This window comes from Sinohyriopsis cumingii, unplaced genomic scaffold (assembly GCF_028554795.1).
Source record: "Sinohyriopsis cumingii isolate HCF-2022 unplaced genomic scaffold, ASM2855479v2 utg000426l, whole genome shotgun sequence".
NCBI lineage: Eukaryota > Metazoa > Mollusca > Bivalvia > Unionida > Unionidae > Sinohyriopsis > Sinohyriopsis cumingii.
In genome coordinates this window covers 5,478,481-5,485,079 of record NW_028315897.1, presented here as the reverse complement: position 1 = coordinate 5,485,079, position 6,599 = coordinate 5,478,481, and the positions used below count along the sequence as shown (strand labels likewise).

The following is a 6,599-nucleotide window of genomic DNA, read 5'->3' as shown; positions in this document are numbered from 1 at the left end:
GTGGTTTAAATAATTCGTAATCGCCTGCCTTAAATACTGTAGGGATTTGCTAATGTATTTCATGGCCCTCGTTTGAATAGATACCAACGATCATGTATATCGACCAAAATTTGTATATTCCTGCCCACGATCATGTATTTTGTATTAAACCGTATATTACACGAGCGCTCTGTGGCGAACTCGGGGGGGGGGGGCCTCTATTATGCCCGCTATATCAGTTGAGAAATATATTGAACAGATCAGGCCCCTCGCTCTGAAAAACATTAAAATAATTATATGCAGAATATCGGTATGTCTCCCTCTTGCCGAAAATGTCAGCACCATATATATTTTGCAAGTAATGTAATGGGTATAGTAACACACACACGCACACACAAACACACTTTTTTTTGGGGGGGGGCCGCCGGAAATATGCCCCCCATTTCCAAAAAATTAAAAAGTATTTTATGTTTGTGTCTTTCCCCCTCAGATGTGTTGTATGTTTTATTTAAAACAAAATTTTATATAAAAAAATTTAGTTTGTAGATATTTTGATGGGGTATTTATGTTTCCATAGTGCTATCTAAAGGGTTGTTCGTCCGAGTCTGGTTTCCCTCACCTTGCTCGAAGTTCCTTCCCTTGAAATATTTTGTGACCTTTGCTATATGTCGCCTAGGTCTCAGTGTTTGCTATATGTAATGGTGCTATATTGTATGTATGCTATATTTTCTTTATGTTTGAGACAGCAAGTATAGATCAGCTATCTTTCCCAGTTGTATTTCTTCCTTTATGATGTTATATTGTATCTTTTAATTTGTTTTATGGTTTTCTAATTTTGACGATGGAATGGTGTACTATTTAGATTTTGTTTAAAAAAAAATAATTTCTCATTTTATTATTCGAGTGATAATATGTGTCGTTCCTCATAATAGGTTTTAAAGATGTTGATAGGTAGGTTACGCTCGATCCAAGGTTCACGCTTCTTTATTCTTTATGTGTTTCTCCTGGGTCGCGTTAGGCTTCCTTTATTTAGTTTATCTGATTATGCTTTATTGAAAGATCCAAACGTATGTATGAGACCACATTATTGTGCAGTGGTCAACCATGCAGTGCGGGAGCTGTATGGATTTTAAGATAGAGAAGAAGTTAGTAGGGTTTTAAATTAAGTGTTATACAGTATGTATTTGTGTCTCTGTTTTGTCTGTTTATGTTCTACATGGCGTGTTTTCAAAGACTTTTGATGGGCCTGTCCACTTCGCTTAGCGCCATGTGACTTAGCCCCATGATGTCATCGCTATTTACTTCCCCCTTATATTTTCCCTGTATCCCTTACTACATATGTCTTTAGAATTTTTTTTTCATAGAAAAAAAAAAAAAATAAATTACAAAATTCTTTTATTGTTTTCTTTCTTCCTTTCTTCCCTTTTCTCTTTTAAAAAAAAGTTCTATGGGTTTCTTTGAAATATTTGAAATATAATTTGAAATTTTCTTTAAAATATGGCTGTTGTGGGGTGCGAGGAGGGGGTATGGGTATGGCATCAGCTCGCAATTGCGCTACGCGACCCTTCGGTCTGTCATACCTATTCCTCTCTCCCCCAGTTCCAACACCAATTGCGTTATATCAACCTGACGGTAAGTATCTGTTCGTCGTAAGACGTACTGAGTTCGTATTGTGGTTAATATTCTTATTTTTACGGCGTATCCTATTTAAAAATCTTTATCACCTGTTCACAGGATATCATCGTAGTTACTATATAGTCTATACATTTTTAGAACGATTTTGTTTTCGTAGTCTACATCTATGAATAAAATGTTATTTTTGTTATACTTATATTTTTTTGCAAATTTCCATTATTAACTTTATCCTATTATGTTTAGTTTTTTCACATTGGGCAATCGTATGTAGTTTGGTGAAGTTCGCTGTTTTACATAAAGGGCATTTCGGCATTATCCTGAGCATACGACTTTTGATTGCTTCTTCGTCTGTTAGCCAGGTGTTGTGCAGGTATTTAAAAAATTATACTTTGTGTTTGACAGATCTTATTTTCACCAATTTTTCCAAGTGTTTGTCCAATTTATCCCCCAGTTGTCCTGCTCTAATCTACATTTTATATTTTTGGTTACCTCCTCCCTAATCCAAGCGTCACTTTTACTTATTTCTATTTTCCATAAATCTGTTTTGTCTCTATATTTTAAAATTAGTTCTCTTATATGTTTAAATTTGCGTGGCACTTCAATTTTTTATATTAATTTGTTATTTTTGTATATCTCTGGTCGGTTTCTCAAGGTGAAGCCGAACCAGTAGATGTACAGTGCTTCCCACGCTGTAGCCGGGTCTGATTGCAATTTTTTAATCTATTGATTATGTTAGTTAATTATAGTAGTAGGGGGCTCGGCAACCCCAAGCCCCCTTTACTTTTGGCCCTATATAATGTCTCTTTTTTACATAATGCATTTTATGATTCCATATCTAATCTATTATTTCCTTGTCTGTTTTGTTTAAAATAGTATTATCCATATATATGGATTTAATTATGTCGTTAATATTTGAGTATAAATAAGTCTTGGCCACTTGGGCCCGCTCCATGATACGTAATGGCGCCATGGCCAGATTTTCATATTTTCTCTTATTTTGTTGATAATATGTTCATAGTTTTCTACAGCTTCTTTTCTTTTTTACCAAAGTAAACCCTTAGAGCCTTTACCGTGTCTCTCAGTAGGTGTGTGTGTGTGTGTTGGGGGGGGTGGGGCAATCCAGGGTGGTTGCCCCTCCAGTTAACTATTTTAAAGATTTCGTGCTTGTTGTGGTTTATTTTGGAACCCGACGCTTTACCAAATTTTTCAAATTCTTCTACTAGATGCATATAGCATTTCCCCTCTCTTATAAAGTTGGTGCAATCATATGCATGTTAGAGCATTTTTATTCTTTTTTAGGTTTGGTATTTGTATGCCTTGCATTCAGGGGCGGATTAAGGCTCACTGGTGCCCTAAGCACTGACAAATCTTGGTGACCCCCTCCTTTCAACGTACACCTGGGAAGATAACCCTAGGGTGTACCATGATCAAGAAACAGAACATTATGATCAATTGGCACTAGTTTTATCAATTTTGTTTTACAAATCTTCATTCGCTTTTTTTTTTTTCACCCTTTTCTCAGCTTTGTGGTGCCCCCTTTGGCCCTGGTGCCCTAAGCAAGTGCTTAGTCTGCCTAATGGTTATTACGCCCCTGCTTGTATTTCTGGGTTGTTTCTTATCGTGTGACTTAGGATTTCTTTTGCCATTACGTATTGTAGCATTGATAGTGGACATCCTTGTCTCACTGATCGTTTTATTTCAAATTATTTCGTGCATTTCCCGTTTAATTGTACACATGAAATTATCCCAGTTTGTAGGATTTTGGTCCATTTCAGAAACTGGGTCTGAAACCAAATTTTTTAAAAACATTCTTTATATAGTTTTGTTCAAATCGGTCGAAAGCTTTCTCCTGGTCGAAGAGTACCATAACACTCATCATACATGTTTCATTTATGTAGTTAATTATAGTTTTAATGTTTAAAATTTTGTTTTGTATATCCCTCCCCCACAAGTTTGATTTACAATAATTATTTTGTTTATCCTACCCGTTACTCTATTTGTTAAAATACTACTTAAAATCTTATAGTCCGTGTTTAAAAGTCATATGGGCCTCCAGTTTTTAATCTCGTCTCTATCCCCTTTCCCTTTGTATATAAGTGTGATAACTCCCTCCCTCATAGATTTAGTCATTTTATTTTTACTTAAAAATATATTGTTATACAAAGCGTTTAAGATCGGGGTCAGTTCACCGTGGAACTTTTGATAGAATTCCACGGTGAGTCCATCGTTCCCTGGCGATTGTTGTGAGTGTAGATATACTTTTTGTGATTTCTTGATCTGAGATGACGTCATCACATTGGTCTCTATGTTCTGTTGATGTCATCTCACAGTCGATATTTTTTAAGTAGCTGTCGATTGTGCTGAAGTATATGTTCTGTGTGGTGTATAGTTCTTTATAATATTGGGAAATATTATTTAGGATATCTTCTTTTACAGTATGGGTTACATTGTTTATTTTGATTTTGTTTAAAATTGTATCACCCCCTTTTCTAAATTCTTCTCGTTTATATACGTTTTTTGCCTTGTTGTAGATCTCTATAAATTTTCCCGCCCTTATTATTCTCCCCTGATTTTCGTCTTCTTCAACGATTATAATTTTGTCTGTCAATCGTTTTTTTCTCTCCATCGTCGTTTGTTGTTTTGCTTAGTTCAAATTTGAGTTCGTGTTTGTCTTTTTTCTGTTTTTCCGCCCTCTATTTGAGTACTGAATATATATTCTTTTTATTATGTTTTTTCAAAACATCCCAATCAATTATTATATTAATATTTTCTTCATTTTTGAAGGTTTCAATTTCTTTTTTTATTTTATTATTTGGCCCATATTTTTCTATTATTTTTTTTTCATTTTTAGGTCAATAGTGAACATGAAATGGTCTGATAGTTTTTGGTTGGTTATTACAGTATTAATATATATTAATGGATCATAAAAATTCCCGTAAAATTTATAAAACCTGCTAGACTGGTTTTATTTATAGTTAAAGGTAAATTCTTTTCTTAAAATGTTCAGTTTTCTATGAATGTCATGTAAATTGTGTTTATTTAATAAATGTACCATTTCAGTTCGGTATATTTTGTCACTTGTTAGGTCAGTCGTTCTGTCAATTTCGTCCCCTACCCAGTTGAAATCTTCCCCTATGATTAGATTTTCCATCGAATATTGTTGTAGGTAGGTATATAAGTTTTCTTTAAAATTAGTTTCTTATTTCTATTAGCTGGCATGTACACATTTATAATATGGCAATTCAACATTTTAACATGTAGCAACCGTCCCTTAAAAAAATTCCCCCACCTCAAACCTTTACTAGCTTACTGCCTGTTTTATTAAAAAATAGTATTGTTGCAACCCACTCTAATATCATTGTTTGTAAAATTGTTGCATATCTTTATTGCGTTAAGTTTGTCTTCTACTAAAATTTTGAATTCTGGCTAATTCCATAGTGTGTTTCTTGTATCATTATTATCTCAAAGTTTGTTTCTTTGGCTATTTTGTCTGCTTTCGCTTTGCATATCCCCTTGCTGTTGATAGTAGCGATCCGGAAGTTTGTTTCTTCCATTTTTGCTTTACTCCCAGGTGCCGCATCACTTTTAAATATAATTTAATTGTATATATTTCAGTTAAAGTTATTATATTTACACACACACCAGCACGCTCGACAAAGAGCGCTTGAGTAATATACAGTTTGATACATCCTACATGGTAGTGGGCAGGAATATATATATAGGTCGCTATCCTTCTGGACCGAATGTTACCACTCGACGTACTCGATTTGTGCTTCATCGTATTTGCAGTCTATACACTTAAAGTTACAATGGAAAAGTGTACATGAACATATTTATACCATAGACAGAGCCTTGAAGTACTACTTATTTCGGTTTAGAAATGTAAAAAAAAAAAAAAAAAAAAAAAAAAAAAATATAAAAATAAAATAAAAACCCAGCTTGTGATAGTTCATTTCGATACATTTCCACAAGAGCATTTGACGTTCATTTTGATGTCAATATATATTTATATCGACTAAGTGCGATTTGTTTTCAAAGTTGCTTTATTGCTGGTAGTGCTTCTGTTTTCAAGTTCGATATATAATAAAACCATGGAGCAGTAGTAATAAAACAAATCATGAACAGCAACCATCATCATCATCATCGGGATTATTATTATCGTATATGTTGGTCACAGCTATGATCATTAATAAAAAGCGGTTGAAATATGAACAAGATTCCATCTCTTTAAATAGCAAATACCCTAGCAAAGTGTGTGTGTGTGTGTAATTTTTTACGTAGCTTTAAAAAAATGCAATCATATCGCTACCATGTCTGCATTGTGACAGTTTATAATGATGTGTAGCAATGTGGCATCATGCCACAAACATACAGCATTTTGTCCCACCCAATCCCATTATCCTGACACCTGTCCGACCAATCCGAACACTAACCTCTTAATGATGGGCGCCAAAAGAGGCAGCTGCTAGTACCATTTTTACAAGTCTTTAGTATGATTCGGCCGGGGTTTAAATCCGCGACCTCTCGCATCCAAGGCGGACGCTCTGTAGAGACACTGCACCACCGGAGCCATCGCTTAACAAAGAATGTACGATATTGGTTCCTGTTGTTCTTGACAACTCGACCTGGAGACCTACCTGAGGGAAAATGAAGGCGCATTATAAGGTTATAATATACGAATCCAGAATTTTTTTGATAATTATAATTTTCAAGAAAGTTAGTGCCTGTTAGAATTTGACAAAGTGTGCTTGCAGTAGCGTACTAAGGGGAGGGGGAGTTTACAACATACTTCGATGCTGACACTACTGATTTCAAGCATAAAATTAAAGCTAAACAACAGCATAACATGTTAATATATTTTATTAAGTACGTCTTCATTTGTCTTACCGTGCGCCAAATGCCTTCCTACACGAACATGTTCCACATAGGTAAATAAGTTGTACCAATCGTAAACGACCACCGATTTCGACATATTTGATATCAAT

General features: G+C 34.6%; 1 protein-coding gene across 1 annotated transcript in view; it reads left to right on the top strand.

The window, feature by feature from the left end:
• The window catches only part of LOC149774115 (E3 ubiquitin-protein ligase TRIM56-like), an 80,346-nt gene that overhangs the window by 39,717 nt on the left and 34,030 nt on the right, over positions 1 to 6,599 (top strand). The gene's annotated exons all lie outside the window — the stretch shown is intronic.